The sequence below is a fragment of the Anabrus simplex genome, chromosome 3 (genome assembly GCF_040414725.1).
Source record: "Anabrus simplex isolate iqAnaSimp1 chromosome 3, ASM4041472v1, whole genome shotgun sequence".
NCBI lineage: Eukaryota > Metazoa > Arthropoda > Insecta > Orthoptera > Tettigoniidae > Anabrus > Anabrus simplex.
In genome coordinates this window covers 132,749,953-132,772,715 of record NC_090267.1, presented here as the reverse complement: position 1 = coordinate 132,772,715, position 22,763 = coordinate 132,749,953, and the positions used below count along the sequence as shown (strand labels likewise).

Sequence of the window (22,763 nt, the reverse complement as noted above, 5' to 3'; positions counted from 1 at the left end):
AACTGAGAAACGTAAATACGAAAAATCTCTCATTGAAAAGATAGAACAAAACTTTAGAAAGAATGAAAGCAGAGAGTACTACAGAGCCTTCAAACGCAAACTCACTGGCTATAAACCAGCATCTCTATGCTTTGAGCGAAAGGACGGCACACTGGCGACGTCAAATGAAGAAAATTGCAGCATTCTGGCAGATTACTTCAAGAATTTACTTAATTGCTCTAAACCTCAAAGCGCCATTGACACCAAGGAACCCTTACTCAGGTACCCAGATTCCAGACCACCCGACAGAGATGAAATCAAGCGCCACATTGCCCGTCTCAAAAATTACAAAGTGCCGGGGGAAGACTCAGTAGTAGCAGAACTATGGATATATGCCCCAGAGGAATCACACGATATCTTGCAAAAGCAAATAGAAGAAATTTGGAACAAGGAGACACTACCCGAAGATTGGAAAATAGCTTTGATCCACCCATTACACAAAAAAGGCAGCATGAAGAACATCAACAACTACAGAGGAATATCTTTGCTACCCGTGACTTACAAAATTCTATCACTTGCCATCCTGGAGCGTTTGGAAGCACAAGTCGAACATCAAATAGGTGAATACCAAGGAGAGTTCAGAAAAGGTCGTTCAACAGCTGAACAGATTCAAAATCTCAAAACGATCATCAGATATTGTACACTAAGGTCCAAGCAGTATGTGTCTGTCTTTGTGGACTTTAAGAAAGCGTACGATTCCATTGACCGGGAAGTCCTGCTAAACATCTTAAATGAATTTGGAGTTGATTTGAAACTGCTGGCATTAATTAGAGCCACCCTGACCGATACAAAATCCAAGGTGAAGTTCCACGGATGTCTCTCGCATTCCTTTGACATCAAAACAGGAGTCCGACAAGGTGATGGGCTATCCCCGATACTCTTCAACTGTGTTCTTGAAAAGTTCATCAGAACCTGGCGGGTGAGATTACAGGAAACCAACTACAGTCCATTGAGAATAGGAACCAAATCCAAGGGGATCGCAACAGACTGCTTAGCATTTGCCGATGATATTGCTGTTCTCTCAAATGACATAGAAACCGCTAGAGCTCAAGTTGAAATTTTAAAGGAAATTGCCGAACAAACTGGTTTGCAGATATCGTTTGAGAAAACAGAAGTAATGACTAACATCAAAGAGGCTCCACCAAAACTCCATATAAAATACGGGGACATCACCCGAGTAGACAAATTCAAATACCTGGGTGAGATCATCATGAAAAATGGACTGGACAAAGAAGCACTTCAGGAGCGAGTACGCAAACTGGAAATAGCCTACCAAACATCCCGCACAATCTACAACAAAAAATGCCTTTCCCAAAACACCAAGATACGTCACTATGAAACAGTTCTGAAGCCAGTAGTTCTATATGCAGCCGAAACCCTGTCTCTAAATGCCAACAAAGGACTCCTTGAAGAACTGGAGAAAAGAGAACGCAAAATTGTGAGAGGAATCTTGGGATCAAAGTACAGAAATGGAATCCATCAAAAGAGATCCAACAAGGAAGTCTACAGCAAAATAGAGAAAATTACCGACACAATCAGAAAAAGACGGGCACGATTTTATGGTCATCTGAAAAGAATGGACGGAAGAAAGTTAACTGAAGAAATCTTTCACTTTTTTGATTCAAACCCCAAAACCACAATTCCCTGGTTTAGAAATACCAAAGAAGACCTGCAAATGCTACATATCTCAGCTGAAGACGCCCTCAATAGAGATCTCTTCCGCAAGAAAATATTGACGAACGGGCTAAACCGAGACGAGCAACCGAGGAGAAGACACGGTGCCCCTTGGACAGAGGAGCGTAAGCAGGCCCACTCACAAAGAATGAGGGAAATTTGGGCTCTAAAGAAGGCCAAGTTCAGTGTCAAATGCAACAAGACTTAACGTGGTCCTTGATGGCCCCAGCGAATTATATAATATAATATAATATAATATAATATAATATAATATAATATAATATAATATAATATAATATAATATAATATAATATAATATAATATAATATAATATAATATAATATAATATAATATAATATAATATAATATAATTTATGCCATCATGTTAGTATTATTTTCTCAAATGATTTTGATTCTGACTTGTTCTTATGAAGGAAGGTGCTCGTATCTCCTGTCTCATTTCATTCACCGGTAACGTAATGCCCGACGAAGAACTCATAGTGTAACATCGTGTAGCAAGAAAGGAAAGCCTTTGTACCTTATAAATTTTATGGTACGATTACTAAAAATTTTAGACGCCAAGAAGTGTGGTCAGCTATTATTTTTTTTTTTTTACAACTAGCAATTTCCCGCTGGCTCCGCCCGCAATGTACAAAGTATGGTGTTCGTTACTATCCTCAAGGATGTATTTCCGATGTTTCGAGTTAATGAAATAAAGCACATGATCTGCTGTGGTAATAGAATGTAATATTATGTCAACAAAACACTTCAAAATACATCACAAAAAGAAATTGAATTAAACGGTCCTTGGAACAACATTACACGCTAAACTGTTAAAAAGTCCTTCAAAGATCTTCGTCATGGAGACAAATATACTCATAACTTTTCTCAGAATCTACCAGTTTAAGTAGTTAGTGCCTCAAAGGAAAGAGCTTGATCCACTGAGTGTTTTTATATCAAAACAAACTGTGTACCTGAATTAGAACGAAATATATGATTGCTTCAATGAGAAAAAATATTGAAGAAATGAGACGTAAAATTGAATGTGCACTCATAACTTTCCTCAGAATCAACCAATTTAAATAGTTAAGAGCTAAAATGAAAGAGATTGATCCACTGAGCGTTCTTAGGCTAAAACGAACTCCGTATCTCAATTCGAACCAAAGATATGATTGTTTCAAAGATACAAAAAATTGAAAAATCAAATAATTTGAGGAAGGCGGAAGTTAAGTGTTTTATAGTACCTGGTGACAAATCTGTGCATGAATACCTTTCAGTTAAAAAAAGAATGAAGGAAATCGACCTGATAGAACGGCCGAACTGACTGAAGTTTTCGTAATTTTTTAAATATATAGATTTGCTTTACTTCGCACCGACACAGGTAGATCTATTATTATTATTATTATTATTATTATTATTATTATTATTATACAAGTTGCTTTACGTCGCTCCGACACAGATAAGTCTTACGGCGACGATGAGAAAGGAAAGGGTTAGGAGTGCGAAAGAAGCAGCCGTGGCCTTAATTAATGTACAGCCCCGGCGTTTGCCTGGTGTGAAAATGGGAAACCACGGAAAAACCATCTTCAGGGCTGCCGACAGTGGGGTTCGAACCCACTGCCTCCCGAATTCTGGATACTGGCCGCACTTAAGCGACTGCAGCTATCGAGCTCGGTACAGGTAGGTCTTACGGCGACGATGTGATAGAAAAGGGCTAGGAGTGGGAAGTAAGCGGCCGTGGCCTTAATTAAGGCACAGCCTCAGTATTTGCCTGGTGTGAAAGTGAGAAACCACGGAAAACCAACTTCAGGGTTGCCGAAAATGGGGTTCGAAGCCACTGTCTCCCGAATGAAAGCTCACAGCTGCACGTCCCTAACCGCACGGCCAACTCTCTCAGTGATCAGATGATTTGATTTTATATGTGTGTATAAGAGCTATTTTGTTGACTCGAGTGAAGAAAATACGTACTCCTGTCTTACAGCAGCCCTACAGTTGCATCAGTATAGTAGAGTCTCGGTATTTCAAGTCTCGATAGGTCGATGTTCTATAAATCCGAGCTGAAAATTTGAACTAAACAAAAGTAATAAATCGTCAGTTTTCAGTGCGCGAGTGCCATATCCGAAGCCGAAAGCTGACCCTAACACACGAGTGTTAAGTCATGGAACAACATTTTAAAAAATAGAGTACAGAAAATGCGGAGGAGAAAATGTGGAAGACGACCAGCCGTTGAAAAAGACTTCCAGGTTGTGAAAGCACCGGCGAGACAGACATCGTGAAATGATTAAAAGGTGATGACCAGCTGGAAATTACAGATGCCTCTATCGTACACATTATGGGTGCACCAACACAGTGTGAAAACGACGAAGGTGGGCAGATATTGTACCACTTATGAGCCATAGCGAGGGGCACGCTGCCCTAGAGACTGAGACAGCTATGCGTTATGTCGAACAGCAGCCCAAAGCTACTTGCTGTTGTATAGTGGCCTGACGTTACTGCTCGGAAGCGGTGCAGTTCATTAAAACAGAAGACATTTGACAATGTTTTAAAATGTAGTGCAATGTGTGTTTTTGTTTTCATCACTACTGAAGTAGGCTCTACAATGTTTAACGTGAGTAAGTTTTTTTTAATTTTCAAAAGACACTTGACAATTAATTTTAGTGTAAGGCAATCTGTTCTGTTTTCTAACTACTGTGTTTTGTAATGTTCAACATAACTAAAGTTTTTCACGTACACAGGCGTTTTCGTGTTATTTCGTAAGTCCGAGTTTTTCTGTAGTTCAAAGTAGTCTCCGTCCCGCCGGCCTCGAATTACCGAGACTAAATACCGGTAATAATATACACCTGTTGTGACAAACTACAACATGATATTAAACTTTTGTTACGGACTGACGTGCAGTCTTTCATTGACAAAAAGTAAATAAATCTCCGTGTATCAGCTCTTCGACCAATCTCTTTGACTATTTAGTTGATTTAGTGGGTTCGAACCCCATTTTCGGCAGTCCTGAAGATGGTTTTCCGTGGTTTCCCACTTTCACACGAGGAAAATGTTGCGGCTGTACCTTAATAAATGCCACGGCTGCTTTCTTCCCACGCCAAGCCCTTTTCTATCCCATCGTCGATCCTGTCCTATTTATGCCATCTTGTTGGTATTATTTTCTCAAATGATGTTGATTCTGATGACCAATCCGGTATAAGAATATCAGGAACTTTAACCAATCAACAGCTGCCTAATTCTACGTCGTTTTCGTGATATCGCTTTTATTTTATCGTACCTGCTATACGCAAACCTTTTCTTGAGCCCTGACCCCCCTGTGGGTGGGGGCGGTAGAATAACACCCACGGTATCCCCTGCCTGTCGTAAGAGGCGACTAAAAGGGGCCTCAGGGGCTCTGAACTTTGTAGCGTGGATTGGCGACCACGGGGCTCTCAGCTGAGTCCTGACATTGCTTCCACTTACTTGTGTCAGGCTCCTCACTTTCATCTATCCTATCCGACCTCCCTTGGTCAATGCGTGTTCTTTTCTGACCCCGACGCTATTAGGTTTGCGAGGGCTAGGGAGTCTTTCATTTTCCCGCCCTTCGTGGCCCTTGTCTCCCTTTGGCCGATACCTTCATTTTTCGAAGTTTCGGACCCCTTCCATTTTTTCTCTCTGATTAGTGTTATATAGAGGATGGTTGCCTAGTTGTACTTCCTCTTAAAACAATAATCACCACCACCACCACTCTTGAGGCCTGAGATCCCTAGTGCTGAATCGGTAGACCTCTGTCATCTTCGACATCCATATCGGCAACCTTTGAAACACAAACTATGAATCGCTTATTCATCGCTGTGCGACATCTGGCGTACACTTTACGAACTAGTACTGTTGTTGTCACGGCCGTCTTGATGCGTCGCTCTATAGCTCCTTACGCAGCGAGGTATCCAGTTGGCCGTGGTTGTTGTTTACACAGCAAAGCCAAACTATATAATTCATGCTAGTAACAAGATTCGCATTGAGAAATGTTATATAATGTTAAATAATGTATGTGTGACACAGTTGTTGACGTAAGATAAATGTTTAAAAAATTCATATCGATCGATCATATTATCGATTCAATTCAGATTTCATTTCCATCCAGTTGGCAGTATAACTGGATCCGGCAGCGCTCCCTCCTTACTCCTCACCCCGTAAAAATCGGGCTCAAGAAAAAGTTCGCGTATAGTAGGCTACATGCACTTATTTATTTATATAAATTCGTCAGAAAAGCGCACTGAAACATGTTAACAATACATTTGACCATAAACTGCACAATCAACAGGACGTAACTGTGTTACTCTGATGAAGCCGGCAGCCGACATATTGCGAGACTGTGGCCCAAGTTATTCACTAGCTAATTAAAATAAATGCAACTCGAGCACCAGATTCTCTCTAGATAAACTCTGCAGCTTTCCTTATACCGGGAGGGCAAAATAAAACTCGCCCGGAAAATATTTATAAGACTAACGCGGAGTTGACTCTTGTTAATGAACAAGAGAACTACCCATCACAGGAAATTCTGGAAACCATTATTTCGATGCATCAATCGGTTGCTGTCACATGTCTGCGCGTCCGCATCTCCCGAGTACAGTGAGTGAGTGAGTGAGAGGTGCAGACATGTTCTTTTTAATGCTATTTGTTCGGGGTGTCGACCTGGTCTTTTCCCCCTACTTGCACCATATGATATGAACCTGCGTGTAATTGGAATTGGGGAAGTGTAGTGTGTTGGATGTGTGGAAAGGAACGTTAAGGTCGACACAAACACCCAGTCCCCAGGTCAGGGATATTAATCATCCACAATTAGAAACCCCTGACCTGGCCGGGAATCGAAGCCGGGGCCGCCGGGTGACAGGCGGACACGTTGCCCTCTACACCGCGGAGCCGGACAGCAGACATGCTTAGTGACCAGTCGAATGCAAACACAAAATGGTGTTCACGATTAGGGTTGCCACCTGTCCCGTATTGTACGGAACATCCCGTATTTGAGGTGAAAATTTTGCATCCCTATTATGAACTGTTGTCCCTCAAAAATGAGCGTTTGTCTTTTTGTCTCTAAATATTTTAAAATCTTTTCTTCATCTTTTTTTTTTTACGTCGCACCTACACAGATAAGTCTTATGGCGACGATGGGAGAGGAAAGGCCTAGGAAGTGAAAGGAAGCGGCCTTGGCCTTAATTAAGGTACAGCCTCGGCATTTGCCTAGTGTGAAAATGGGAAACCACGTAAAACCATATTCAGGGCTGCCGACAGTGGGGCTCGAGCCCACTATCTTCCGATTACTGGATACTGGCCGCACTTAAGCGACTGCAGCTATCGAGCTCGGTCATATTTTATTTGAGCTTCATTGAAGTTCAAAGTAGCTCCATTATTATCTTCTCTTTGGAGCCTCAGACGAAGGAAATCCCGTGATGTCTCGCCATTCGCTGATAAAGCTGAACATGCTGGGTTATTTGCCACGTCTTCCTCCATGTACTTCCGTAGGTCTTCCATTCCAATTTCCGGCGTGATTGTTCATGCTGAACATGTCACGTAGAGAGTTCCATGGCATGATAGAGTTAGACACTGCTGGTTTAAAGTCAGCTAAGTCAATTGTGAAGTATGGATGGAAAAAATAAGGTACCGATAGTTATAATAATGTTTTTTTCTGCATGTTTTGTCATTCTTAATGAAACTAATTATAATCTAATTGAAATTGGTACCTAAGGTTTGATTTTCAAATATTTATGAACTGTCCCTTATTTTTGTGAAAAATCCCGTATTTTTAGGTAAATGTCTCTTATTTCTTATATAAAAAAGTGGCAACTCTACTCACGATAAAACAGCGCGTGTTGATTGTCGAGTGTTCTGCGAAGCGCGATTCATGGAAAATCTGTGCGGAACTGTTTGCTCAAGAGTTTAAGACTGGAAGGGTTTTGGCCAAACGTCCAGCAAAGTCTGCAATGCAAAACTTAGTGGGGAAATGGCGTGAAACGGGCTCTGTAGTGAATAAAAACCGTAATTATCCGAAGAGTCCGAAAAGCAGAAAATACTGCTCGAGTGAAGGAAAGCCTGGAACGAAGTCGCAACGCCGTTTATCTGTGCAAGTAGAAATTAAGCGACCGTCGTGTCGATCAGAACGGACCTGCATCTGTATCCTTACAAATTTACTGTTTTCCTTGCGTCACAGCGTCCAGATGAACCTTCGCGTGTTGAGCATGCGGGAGATGTGACAGCAACTGATTGGTGCATCGAAATCACGGTTTCCAGCACTTCCTGTGATGGACAGTTCTCCTGTTCAGTAAGAAGGGTCAATTACACGTCAATCTTATAAATCTTTTCCGGGCTAGTTTTATTTTGCCCTCCCTGTATTAATACATTCAATGGCGTATTGTTAGTGCCTGCAATGCAGGCAGGCCCCCCTTTTAATTGGGCCCGAAGACTTCCCCACATAAATAAATAAATAAATAAATAAATAAATAAATAAATAAATAAATAAATAAATAAATTACCCGAATGCCATTCTGAACGAGGAAATTTACATAACGATGCTTTTGTGGAATAGGTTGAAAAAGATTGTTTTTAAAATTCGTAAGTAGATATCAGGTGAATGCATCCGGCTGCCATTATTATTATTATTATTATTATTATTATTATTATTATGTTGAGTTAAGCACAGCCGTCCCCCGTAACATGTCTCCCTGTGGGCGGGGACGGTAGAATAACAACTACGGCATCCCCTACCTGTCGTCGGCTTTTTTTTAAAGTACCGGGAGTGTCAGAGGACAAGTTCGGCTCGCCAGATGCAGGTCTCTTGAATTGACTTCCGTAGGCGACCGGCGCGTCGTGATGATGATGATGAAATTATGATGAAGACGACACATACACCCAGCCCCCATGCCAGGGGAATTAACCAATTGTGGTTAAAATTTTCGACCCTGTCGGGAATCGAACCCGGGACCCCTGTGACCAAAGGCCAGCACGCTAACCATTTATCCACGAAGCCGGAGACAAAGGCTGCAGATCTCTAGTTACGATATCATGAAAATGACAAGAATATTAGAAATAGGTGGATATTTTTAACCCCCTTGGTTGAAGTTTTTTTTTGTCTTTGCTGCAGTTAAATTTGTCTGTGTGTTATTGACAGGTTTCGTACAATTTTCTTGAGGTGCCGAACTATAATTTCTGCATGCGGGCCCGTGTCATATTCGTTATACCTCTGTCTACTGTACGCTCATGTTTGCATGCGGGGACTTGGGCATTTTCTGGCGATCACTTTTTTGTGTTTACAATACTGTTGCCCTTGTACCGAGGTTATGAGTGGAGTAGAGTTGAAATAGCTCGCTGGACCATTTCTGTAACTTAATACAGCTGTCTCGCCTTACCTTGGCTGGTGAGAACGTGCCTTGTGCGTAACTTCTTATTGTTGTTGTTTCATTTAGACGCTCGCGAGACGTTTATGTCATCAGCCTCATTCTTTGAGAGTCTCTGTGTGTGTATGAATTACATGAACTGACTGTGGAAGGCTGTTTAACGTTTTGAATAATAATAATAATAATAGATGCATAAAGAACGTAAACTGAACCTTTGAACCTTCATCAGTGAGATATATTACTTTACCATATTTTATCGATCGAGTTGGCTAAGTAGTGTGGGTCGTGTAGCTATACGTTTGCAGTTTGCTATAAGTCGATAACTCTGGCGGTGGTTTTCGGTGATTTCCATTTTGACACCAGGCAAATACCGGGGCAGTTCATTAATTAAGTCCACGGCAGCCCCCTTACCAATCTCCTCTCCGGTGCCTGCAGCGCCCGAAGCCTGTTTAAGTCAATGCGACGTTTAATCACCAAACGAAGAAAAAAGTTTGTTGATATAAGTAGTGCCTAATTAAAATCGTCCACCTGCTTTTAAATCAGGGTTGGCAAACCTTGGACCGTCAGGACAAACTATTTTTTTCCCCCTAATTCAACTCTTACTGACAATAATTATCTCATTTGCACTTTATATCATTATTTATTTAATTAATTAATCCTTTATGTTATACAAGATAATGCATTGAACAGTTATTTTCTTGGAATTTCTATTACAGCATATTTATTATTTTTCTTCTTATTTTGAATCTGCCAGTAAATTATAAATATCAAAAACACACTCTCATGCACTTTTGTGTAAATGTGTGATCTTGCTCTGTGCTTCATTTGCGGATAACTATTTACACACATTCGTAAACAAAAATTACCAACCATGAATGTTTAAAGAAAAACGTATTTTGTCCATCTATTATCACATATGCCGGCCCCGCGTTCTAGGGGTAGCGTTTCTGCCTCTCGCCCGGAGGCCCCGTGTTCGATTCCCGGCCACATCAGGGAATTTTATCTGGACCTGTGGGTTGATTTGAGCTCTAATCAGCGTACGCGATTATAATTTAGGAGCTATATGACGGTGCGATGGCGACCCCGGTTTAGAAAGCCAAGAATAGTGACCGAGAGAATTCGTTGCGCTGACCACGTGTCGCCTCGTAATCTGCAGGTCTTTGGGAGGATCACCGGACGCTTGGTAGGCTGAAGCCCATCGTGACTGTATCCACATGACGTTTGCTTTTCTTTTTTAAAATATATATATCGATGACTGAGAAAGAAATGGTTACAACTCAATAAAATGCATTTTTGAGATTTTACCGTTAGTGTATAGACTTCGACGTCTGCAACCTCCGAAAGTGTTACAACAACAAATCTCATGTATTCACACCAGGAAGCACTTCTGACGGTTTTCAATGTTCTGATATTAATCGCTTTGCTTAATTCGAAAGGGTCATGTTTAGTGGTAGCTCTTTTCCAAATTTTAGTAAATGATGTAAGAACTATGTGCACACCAATTTTCATTTTAAAACGTTTGACAATTGTGCTTATAAGAGGAAATCTCTTAAGCTGATAGAATATTTAAACTCTTCCCTGAAAAATCATGGATTTTTAATTGTAACCTTTTCGTTCTCGGCCATCGATATAGGTTTCAATACTTACCAAAAATACGAGCATATAAAATAATTTGTATCTTATAATACTATAGTTGTCAATATTTTGTGTTTATTTCGATGATCCTTCAAATGATTTCTACGAATTTACTGTCCCAAGTTAAAGAAAATACATTGCTCACCTCTGTCCTACATTTCAATTAATTTCTTCACAACCAACACCGCAATCTACCCATTTCTTCTCAAGTTTTCCTCACAGTCTGTCATTAAAACGAAGCAGGCAAACTGTTAATATCGTGATCATTTGTTATTTAAAAGAAATTATTGATATCAAAAGCGGCACCAGATCAAATACTCATAACGGTGTAGTACAGTTAATTACTGCTGACAACAGAAATGAAATTAGAGAACATTATCTAAAGACAAAAGTACAGTATATATTGTACACTGAATTCTAATATTTAAATATTACAGTAATATAAACCAAATGTAAACAACAGTGATATAAAATACTAACACAGAACTGTAAACTTTTATACCTTTAGATAATCAACTAACTACCTTAGTTTTAAACACTGGAAATTTAGTAGCTTCTCGAATAAGCTCAGAAAGGCTATTAAAAAAGTTGACAGAGTAATGTCACAAAAAATGAGTGCCGTACTTAGATTTTGTTGATTTACAGTGTTCTTTGGTAGCTCCTCTTATATTGTATACATGTCTATCAGAATTTAAGTTACGCAGAACGTTGAAATGAACTTCCATACTTTCCAGTTTACCCAGGTATAACCACAGACCTTCCAGTTTTACACACAATTAAACCTTAGGGACGTGACTTTTGCCATTAAGACCAAAGGTCATTACACAAGTCACTCTTGTCAACCAACACTTGCAATTCCATACATTTCGGTAAATAATCCATGTAAACTGTAAAAGACAAGGGTTGTACTGCAGCTATTAGAGTCCTTACTGGAAAAACAAAGTCCTGATTTCACATTTAAATTATTGTTCCAAGAAACCAAACCAAACCCCATGGCACTACAGCCCTTGAAGGGCCTTGGCCTACCAAGCGACCGCTGCTCAGCCCGAAGGCCTGCAGATTACGAGGTGTCGTGTGGTCAGCACGACGAATCCTCTCGACCGTTATTCTTGGCTTTCTAGACCGGGGCCGCTATCTCACCGTCAGATAGCTCACGCTGAGTGGATCTCAAGCCAGCCCTCAGGTCCCGGTAAAAATCCCTGACCTGGCCGGGAATCGAACCCGGGGCCTCCGGGTAAGAGGCAGGCACGCTACCCCTACACCACGGGGCTGGCGTACTGTTCCAAGAGTGTGTTTAACTAACTAACTAACTAACTAACTAACTAACTAACTAACTAACTAACTAACTAACTAACTAACTAACTAACTACCGAGCAAGTAGCTGTGGGGTTGGGTTTGAATTCCACTGTCGGCAGCCCTGAAGATGTTTTTCCGCGGTTTCCCATTTTCACACCAGACAAATGCTGGGACTGTACTTTAATTAAGGCCACGGCCGCTTCCGTCCCACTCCTAACCCTTTCCTATTCCATCGTCGCCATAAGGCCTATCTGTGTCGGTGCGACGAAAAGCGAATTGAAGAAAAAAGAACTAACTTACTACTACTACTACTACTACTACTACTACTACTACTACTACTACTACAAGTTTTCATTCCGTACCCTGATGGGAGTGATTATGTGATTCGGAGAAGGGTGAGATGCATGCGGCCGTGGGCTATAAAAGGACTGACCCAACATTCGCCTTAGTGAGGAGAATGGAAAACCACGGAAAACCATTCTCAGGACAGCTGACGGTGGGGACCAGCCCGCCGCCTTCCGAATGAGGAGCTGTAAGGCCTGACCACTGTTGGCCGGAGTTACTCTCATCATCAAACATGTTTATTCCTCCCGGGGAGGCGGGCCTCTCTCAGGCCAGGAGATATGGCACGGTGATAAAGTGATTCTGAGAAAGGTGAGGAATATGCGCCCGTGGTCCGGCATTCGGCTTAGTGCAGGAGAATGGAACACCACGGAAAACCTTTCTCAGGAGCCGACGGTGGAGACCAGCCGCTCCTATTCCTACTTGCCTAGCTATAAGCCTAGGCAAAACTAGCCGCTGTTTAGCCGAAGCCTACTACTCTGCTCAGTGTCGGGGAGTCTACCGTGCCTGTACGATGCGTTACACAACGCCGCAAGGCTCTGTGCAGTGGGAAAGAATCTCTTTAATGTCCTCTGATTGTGGCTCGTTTTATCATTAGATCAGCGGGTTCAAAGGCTATTGAACCGAATGACATTAAGACAAAAAGAAGAAAAATCAAGAACCACGCGCCATTCTGGGAACAGGAGGAATAACAATGGCAGGTGCATGTTATACAGCTGTCTGTAAGCAGAGAACTCTGGCGAGGAGAGCTGCAAGCAGCACTGGCGAATCAAAGCGTCATCTGTGCCGTTTAAAGAACAAATTGCGTGCGAATTGTCTTCGAGTGAGGAACGAATGCTGCTTGCCTAATGCGTCAGTCGGCGCACGAGACTTGCGTACGACCTTTCTTTTGACCCAGAGGTGATGTTATTATTATTATTATTATTATTATTATTATTATTATTATTATTATTATTATTATTATTATTACAAACGAAAGGGAGAGTTCAGATATATTAACTCCTTTTTGATAGAGCCTAGGCGTACAATAGTCGTGTTTTAACATCAAATTGTTTGCTGAAGTAGGTATTTTATGAGCATACTTGACATTCTCTTTCCCAATTGTCTCATATTTCTTATGGGATTAAAATAGCAATATCTACGTTTACGAGCTGGGTTACGAAACATGCTCTTGAACAAAAGTAGGTAACGTGTTTCAGTTGCGTGAGATTACTAGTGAATGGTGAATGGTGAATTGGGATGGGACAGTATACTTGGCAGCTTCGAGTGTGACAGTACGCCAGCAAATATCACACTCGATGGCTGTTCAAATACGTTATCACAGAGATTCTACCACTCAGCTGATTCGTTCCTTCTGGCCTGTGGCAGGCTGAATAGCACAATTGGATAGACGCTCGCCTACTGAGTTCAAGGTAGCGTTTCGTAATTTAAGATGCTCAAACGTGAGACCAAACCTTCTCACTTTTAAGGATTTAATTGAATCGGTTGGCGAAGTAAGGAACTCAGTCAATTTTAGGCCATTTTTTTTCTTTTTCACTTGTCGGACTGAGTGGTACAGACAGTTGAGGCGCTGGTCTTCTGATTGCAACGTGGCAGGTTCGATCCTAGCTCAGTCCGGTGGTGTATGAACGTGCTAAACTACGTCAGCCTCGTGGCGGTAAATTTACTGGCACGTAAGAGAACTCCTGTGGGACAAAATTCCGGCACCTCGGCGTCTCCGAAAAGTAGTTAATGGGACGTTTATTGTTTTTCACTTTGATATATTAAACTGTCCAAGGCGCACCTTGTGGTGAAAGGAGTTATTATTACTTCTTATTATTATTAATCTGTTTACCCTCCAGGGTTGGTTTTTCCCTCGGACACAGCGAGGGATCCCACCTCTACCACCTCAAGGGCAGTGTCCTGGAGCTTCAGACCCTGGGTCGAGGGATACAACTGGGGAGAATGACCAGTAACTCGCCCAGGCGGCCTCACCTGCTATGCTGAACAGGGGCCTTGTGGGGGATGGGAAGATTGGAAGGGATAGACAAGGAAGAGGGAAGGAAGCGGCCGTGACCTTAAGTTAGGTACCATCCCGGCATTTGCCTGGAGGAGAAGTGGGAAACCACGGAAAACCACTTCCAGGATGGCTGAGGTGGGAATCGAACCAACCTCTACTCATTTGACCTCCCGAGGCTGAGTGGACCCCGTTCCAGCCCTCGTGCCACTTTTCAAATTTCGTGGCAGAACCGGGAATCGAACCCGGGCCTCCGGGGGTGGCACCTAATCACACTAACCACTACACCACAGAGGCGGACGCTATTATTACTTATTAAGGTAAAGTACACAAATGTGTATATATGTTTTAGTTTCTGCTTTCTTTTTGCTATAGTCCATCGTTCTTTTCGGGTAGCTTGTAAAGTGGTATCGTTCGCAGTGACTATCGCAGAGTTTACATACGCATTTTGAAGAAGACTCATGGAAACTAGCTTTCGTGTACATCTTATGATGAAATCCATGGATTCCTAACCGAAATAGGGCACTTCGTATGTTATTGTTCGGTTCGGCCCAGTTGCCGTTTATCATTGCGTCAGTGGAGTAAAATTCTAAGTGAATTTCTGACTTCTCTTCCCGTCTCTGTCTGAGGAGTTCCATCTCACTGGCGGTGGATAACAGGTGACTGTTCAGTCGAAGGTCTTGTATTAGGAACGTTTCTCTTGTCAGCTCATAGACAAGTCTCGAAGGTGAGCGATACGACACTCCAAGGACCTTTTTTAAGAATCTTGCTTTGGCACATTCTAGAGATTTGAGATCCGATACTGTTACATGTTCCCAGATTATTTTTATACAATTTGTAAGCAGTGATTCTATTTTTGTTTGGAAAAGTCTCATAGTTGTTTCGAGAGGGAATTTTGCGAGCTTTTTGATTTCTTACATTATTTTGATAGCAGCTGATGTCCTTTCTCTGATGTGGATTCTCAATGATGATCCGGTGGGTTGAAGGTGAAAGGAGCAATATCTGTCTGTTCTTTATACGGGTGGGAAACACGAGGAATCCCCTCGGCCGTTATTCTTGGCTTTCGAGACCGGGGCCGCTATCTCACCGTCAGATAGCTCCTCAATTCTAATCACGTAGGCTGAGTGGACCTCGAACCAGCCCTCAGGTCCCGGTATGTGATAACTAAATACTCCTTGAACTGCTACCTGTAGTCATAGAAATACTGCAGACCAACATAAAAGCTTGTTTAGGAATACAGCATAAACAATGAACGATGAACGAACTGTACGCTTGTATTACGTAAACATAATATACTTAGCCAGGTACATTACTTATGTCTTGACTCCGCATGTCGCCATCTAGTCTTTACAGCACTAATTATTAGAAGTCAGCTGCTCTCGGCTCTTCCCGCACTCATGACGTTAGCTCAAGGAACGGGACTCTCTCATTGCCCACCTATGGTGTAGAAGAAGGGGTGTTTCTTTTATAATATTTTTTGGGAGTCTTACTTCATTCAGATAGGTTTTCGGTGACGACGGAATAGGAAAGGGCTACAACTAAGAAGGAAGCGGGCATGGCCTTAATAAAGGTTCATTTGGCTGGTGTGAAAATGAGAAACCGCGGAAAACATCTTCAGGACAGACGATGGTGGAGTTCGAACCCACCACGTCTGAATGTAAGCTTACAGCTATTCGGCCCATACAACGTAGCCAACTCGTTCCGTCAAAGTCTGTTTATTTATTTATTTATTTATTTATTTATTTATTTATTTATTTATTTATTTATTTATTTATTTATTTATTTATTTATTTATTTATTTATTTATTTATTTATTATTATCATTGTCATCATCAACGTCACCTTTCCTCGTTTGTTGGAGAACATTCAAGTTTACTTTAGTTGTTGGTCGGAGATTTTTAAAAATAATTTGTTCTATGTCGCGCCGACACAGATAGGTCCTATGGGCACGATGGCATAAGAAATGCCTAGGAGTGAGAAGGAAGCGGCCGTGGTCTTAATCAAGGTACAGCCCCAGCATTTGCCTGGTGTGAAAATGGGGAAACCACGGAAAACCATCTTCAGGGCTGCCGACAGTGGGGTTCGAAACCACTATCCTCGGATGCAAGCTCACAGCAGCGCGCCCCTAACCGCACGGCCAACTCGCCCGGTGGTCTGAGATTTAAAACGCCGAATGCATTTCCTGCCATGCTACACAATACTAACTCACCGGGATTCAAATCCAGGACATTCGAGTATTTATTTATTTATTTATTTATTGCCCGGATGAGTCACTGAAAGCAGTAGTGGCCGCCACATCTGAGATCCAAATTCTCGTCCTTAATTTAAATACAATATTTCTTGATTAGATGTTTCAAAGTCTTTTGAAAGAAATAACCATGTAAACAATTTATTAATAATAATGTGTATTATTATGTGAGAGTGTTTCTTCATTTATACTGCAAATGCACTAGGGTAATTAAGTAGAAATTTAAATCCTCAGTTTTCTGTGGTTTCTCATTTCAACTTCATACAAATTCTGAGATGGTATTTAAAATAGGACTACGGTAGCTACCTTCCATTTCTTTATCGTAGCTTTACGTCGCACCGACACAAATAGGTCTTATGACGACGATGGGATAGGAAAGGCCTAGGAATTAGAAGAAAGCGGCCGTGGCCTTAATTAAGGTACATTCCCAGCATTTGCCTGGTGTACAAATGAAAAATCACGGAAAATTATCTTCAGGGCTGCCGACAGTGGGATTCGAACCTACTGTCTCCCGGATGCAAGCTCACAGCCGCGCGCCCCTAACCGCACTGCCAACTCGCCCGGTCCTTCCAAATTCTAGCATATTCTTTCCTAATTCATATCCCTGAAAGAACGTAGTTTGATCTAACGAACGCAGCCGCATTCGTGAAGGACCACTGGTCTCTCCCAGATTGAGTGCTTTTGTAATAACTCGTCAATAGTTTGCTTCAAGAAAACACAAAAATACTCTTCTGTGGATGAAGTATATTTATCTTCAAATTCATATATTGGCATTGACCCCTTCGGATGTTCTACACGAGCACAGATTTATGTGACCGAAGTCCAGTTACCTAGGAATTTCGGTCTTCATTTACGGTGTATACATTCCTTAAAAGATTCCTCGTCATTGTACGATGCAACGCGTGGACAAGAATGAACTTTAAATGATTTGTTACGGTCTTCACAACGAGACTTAAGTAATTGTAGCAATGTTCACGGTTCACCGGTCGGATCTACCTTACTTTCTTCTGGTCCATTCTATTGTGTTCTTTGCTTTATGTCAGCCTCAACTTTTAATCTTCGTTCATTCCCCTTCGTATTAGGCAGATCTTCCTGTTTTTCGCGATTATATTTGGTTATAGAATTCATCCGTTGCTGCCGGGTTACTGAAAAACGTAACAAGCATAGGGGTTACCAGAGAGAACTAATTAGGTACCACTCGTGTTTAAAAGAAAGAGGCCCTTACTGTATTCTCAAAAGGTAATTTTCCGGTATCTTTCTAATCAATAGGGCTGATGACCAGTAGGCACTGCACTATACAAAGTAATTACAACAACAGTCACCACCATCACCATCACCAGTTGACAAGTTATCATGTCGACTGAACAATATCATCAGCTACGCTTGTCGTCGATGGACTTCCCAATAAAAACCAAAATTATGCAATGTAAGACATAAAACAGCCTATCAAAAACTGAATCTCCCCCAAGCCAGAGGAATAACCAATGAAAGTGAAAACTTCCGACCCGGTAGGAAATTGAACCCGTGACCCCTGGGACCAAAGACCAGCATGCTGACCATTTAGCCATGGAGCCTGATATTTTCCATTTAAATTCTGAGTTCCGAGAAAGTATGCCCAAGTTATTTTCCTGTGACGCTTTAAACAAACCAACAAACAAATAAACAACACAGACCTAAATTGAACTGAGTATATTTTTAACTTCTGTATGCCTAATCCAAAATAAAATCGAATAATAAGCAAACAATGGTTAGTACAGACAAGGTTATAATTGCATTTACCTGTAGATGATCTCACTCAGTAAATCGAGGGAAGGATATTTTAGAAAACATTAGGCTATTTCTTAATGTCGCACTAACACATCGACGGTTTTCGGTGACTGAAGGATGGAAAATGGCTAGGATTGAGAAGGTAGCGGCCCTGACCTTAATTAAGGTACAGCCCCAGCATTTGCCTGATGTGAAAATGGGAAACCACTGAAATCCATCTTCAGGGATCTCCCGTTTGCAAGCTCACAGCTGCGCGACCCTAACCGCACGGTCAACTCGCTCGATTTAGAAAACATTTAGTTAATTTCGAAACAAATTACTTTAAATACAGTTAGCATATACCTTTTCTCATTTCCATCAAAAAGAATTTTGAAAACACGTAAAGAATTTCCATTTTTGTATTCCCAACCTGACATTAACATCTGTTATTATTATTATATTCTTAACACTTTTAGGGCACATAATAACACTGTCTATTAGAATAAAATAATAATAGTAGAAATACAGTAGTTATAAACAACACATTGCACATATTTTGCCATATTAATAAAATAAAACAGTAACATCCGACCTTAATTCCTGGGGTTAGTTGGTAGCGTACTTGGGATTACGTAACAGTCAAGGAAAGTAATCCTTGGACGGAATTTAGAGACGAGTAACGTAAACTTATCACTTTAGAGGCTGTTGGATACTCTGTCGAATTTAGTTACCGGTATTTAAAATTCAGTATTTAATTATAAAACATTTTGATGAGTCACCACGCACATCATCTATGTTTGACTCATGCAATTATTCTTTTTGTTTTGTTGTGTGTGTTGCTATGAATGTTGTAAGAAGTGTGTACGACGGGTGTTCAAAAAGAAACCGACTTTCGCTATTTTTATCGCTTATTATTAGGGCCCGGGTTTAAACCTACATTTTAGGTTTCGTGTATGCTTAAAATAGGTCTTTTAGGTTGTGCTTCGTGGATGCGGACAGTGATGTCTTCTAACAATGTTTTCATGGCCGGGTTGGTTAGTGCGTTCCATGGGACGTTTGCGTTCCAACACCTCGCATCTTCAAGATTGGCACCTGTCGAAGAAATAAGTGTCTGCTTACTGTAGCTGCGCCGGCCCCGTGGTGTAGGGGTAGCGTGCCTGCCTCTTACCCGGAGGCCCCGGGTTCGATTCCCGGCCAGGTCAGGGATTTTTACCTGGGCCTGAGGGCTGCTTCGAGGTCCACTCAGCCTACGTGATTAGAATTTAGGAGCTATCTGACGGTGAGATAGCGGCTCCGGTCTAGGAAGCCAAGAATAACGGCCGAGAGGATTCGTCGTGCTGACCACACGACACCTCGTAATCTGCAGGCTTTCGGGCTGCGCAGCGGTCGCTTGGCAGGCCAAGGCCCTTCAAGGGCTGTAGTGCCATGGGGTTTGGTTTGGTTTGGTTTTACTGTAGCTGCTGGACTTATTTCTCCTAGCTACACTAGCAAGGAGCGGAGCTGCAGAGTTATGCTACTGAAAATGGGATTCCTGGTCACATTTAACGTGAAATAAAAACAGAAATCGTAAGTTACTTCAATAAGCGTACTGGATTTTTTCTCAGAGCTGTTTTTTAGGTTAGTTACGAGAAGTTTACTTGTTTGGCGCATGCCTGACAGAAGACTACTCAATCACCCGTAATAAAGTTTCGATCTGTAGCAATCCATTTTCAACTTAGGCATTGTTTCGCTATACAACAATAATTAAAGTTAGAAAGGTATTACAGCAACCGTTCACCCCACGTTTTGGCTGCTGCACTCTCTTTGGACGACTGGAGTAGTGATGCAAACTAATTTTCCGGTAACACCCATTCATTTGCAGAAGGAAAAACAGCTATTTAGGTTATTTTAGGTGTCAAGCCCGCTTTTATGTATTTTTAGGTACAATGCAATTCACATATTCTGCTTCAAGAAGTGTAAAACGAATACATACCTTGAAATTTATTAATTAAATAGCGAGGAAAAATAGGTTAAACCTTCAAATTTCGGCCCTACTTATTATTATCATCATCATCATCATCTGTTTACCCTCCAGGTTCGGTTTTTTCCTCGGACGTAGCGAGGCATCCCACCTCTACCGCCTTAAGGGCAGTGTCCTGGAGCTTCAGACTCTTGGTCGGGGGATACAACTGGGGAGTATGACCAGTACCTCGCCCAGGCGGCCTCACCTGCTATGCTGAACAGGGGCCTTGTGGAGGGATGGGAAGATTGGAAGGGATAGGCAAGGAAGAGGGAAGGAAGCGGCCGTGGCCTTAAGTTAGGTACCATACCGGCATTCGACTGGAGGAGAAGTGGGAAACCACGGAAAACCACTTCCAGGATGGCTGAGGTGGGAATCGAACCCACCTCTACTCAGTTGACCTCCCGAGGCTGAGTGGACCCCGTTCCAGCCCTCGTACCACTTTTCAAATTTCGTGGCAGAGCCGGGAATCGAACCCGGGCCTCCGGGGTTGGCAGCTAATCACGCTAACCACTACACCACAGAGGCGGACCCTACTTATTATACAACATTTTAATAATTGCCCCCCTCAAAGTAGTCCCCTCTACTGGCATTACACCTTTCCCCATCGTTTCTTCCATTTTTGGAAAGCCTCCTGTAACGCACTTACTGGGATGGCGTGCAGGTATCTCTTCGCATTGTCCTGAATCTCTTCTAGGGTTGGTTTCAATATCATAGTCATAAACACACGTCTCATTGCCTGTTATGATGTTCTGAAGGAAGTTTTCATTGTTACTGACAGTGGCAAGCATTTCCTGGCCGATTTCACTACACGGGTCTGTTTCTGATCGTCAGTCAGCAAACGCGGCGGGAATTTTGCACTGACACGACATATCTCAAGTTTGTCTCTCAAAATTTGATTAAAATATCTTCATGAAAGTTTTGCCACATTTGTAGCAAAATTTCACGCACACACACGTTGTTCTTCAAGCTCATTCGTTCTCATTTTGGCACTATTTCGACGAACAGCTTCTGCACGTGCTCACTTCAGCGGCTGTATCTCGTCAACTAACGGTCAGAGCGAAACGCGGCAAATGGTAGTTTGTTGTCTAAGCCTGCCGCTATGTGCGTTCAGTGGCCGCAGTTCCGTTTCTTTTTTGAATACACCTTGTACATGGATTTATGTGGTAATAAAACATCAGCATTAATGTTATTTGAACAGTCCACTATGCTACTAGAGTCGTAAACATGATCGTCTGGTCCTGGATTAATGAAGGTAACACGAACTTTATGATATACTGTGATATGTGCGATATTTATCTGTCTGAAATGGCTTAACCTATGCATTAGTCAACAATGTGATGGCGGCAGATTTCTTGAACTGGCGCCACTTTTGGTGTAGATGGGTACGAAAATGAAACTATGGTGCTGCAATCTGGTGGAAAAACAATTCAGCAAAGTTAAGTTCGGTGTTTGCTGATTCCTAACCTCTCTGACTGTTTGTGTTTACATTACTGTGAAGCGGACTTCAACCAGTCAGAGACGATTTCTATAATAGGACCCACAAGAGTTGAAGTCTGACATTTGAGCGGCGCAAGCAGTAACTACGAAGTACGCTGCGTTGCCATAGTTACCTCAATCCGCGGCATGTCACCCTTTCATCCAGGCTGAATATTTAATCAACTATGTTGGCTTAATGCTATTTAATAAACTTTGACCCGTTCCTGAGCTCGTGTTAATAATCCCGGCATTTAAGACAGAACACGTCATTGCCGATAAATATGAGATTTCATATTCACTACATTGACAGTAACCTCAACAGTTGCACATGTTAAATAGAGAATAGAACTGTACAACTAGCCGCTGATTAACTTACAAGAAATAAACTAACAACGAAAATAATATTCACGAAACAAACACTCAAATGATTGCATAAACCAGCAACGACTAACACAGTACCAATCTCTATAATATTACAAAAGCGACTGAGAGCAAGCCAACCACTGATCTCTATACATGGATCGCTGATGGCAGGTCTCCGCTGCAGGAGAAAGTACGCCAAGTTGAGTGCGCGGTTCGCCATGTTGGCGTACCCAACCTAGAGCTCTCCTTATGGGGAAGCAATGATAATATAGTCAATTTTAAGTCGCAAGTAATGGCGCTTTGGAATAATTAAAAATATAGAGACATGTTCACTCAAAGCATAAGGACATTGGGATCACTGACACGTCATTCCGAGGTCACTAAATCTCCGGGATAGCAATAAACATGAGTGTATAATAACGGCCGACAAATATTAACTTAGGTGCTGAATACATGCAATTAGCGATCGGTAACACAATACAAGTGAAAACCAGCTTCTGGAAACATTGCTGTAAATTGTATACATGTATTCCACGAAATTATGCATTCTTAAAATGATGTACCTATAAACGTAGCTCACTA

General features: G+C 41.8%; 1 protein-coding gene across 3 annotated transcripts in view; it reads left to right on the top strand.

The window, feature by feature from the left end:
* Positions 1 to 22,763, top strand: part of insc (inscuteable) — a 296,952-nt gene that overhangs the window by 193,520 nt on the left and 80,669 nt on the right. Inside the window, exon 1 of one of the 3 annotated variants that reach the window (XM_067144207.2) lies at positions 7,247 to 7,344. The exons of the other annotated variants lie outside the window; for them this stretch is intronic. The gene's annotated coding sequence lies outside the window, so the exon portion shown is untranslated. Of the gene's footprint in view, positions 1 to 7,246; positions 7,345 to 22,763 lie in introns of those variants that run through there. 3 annotated transcript variants of the gene reach the window in all.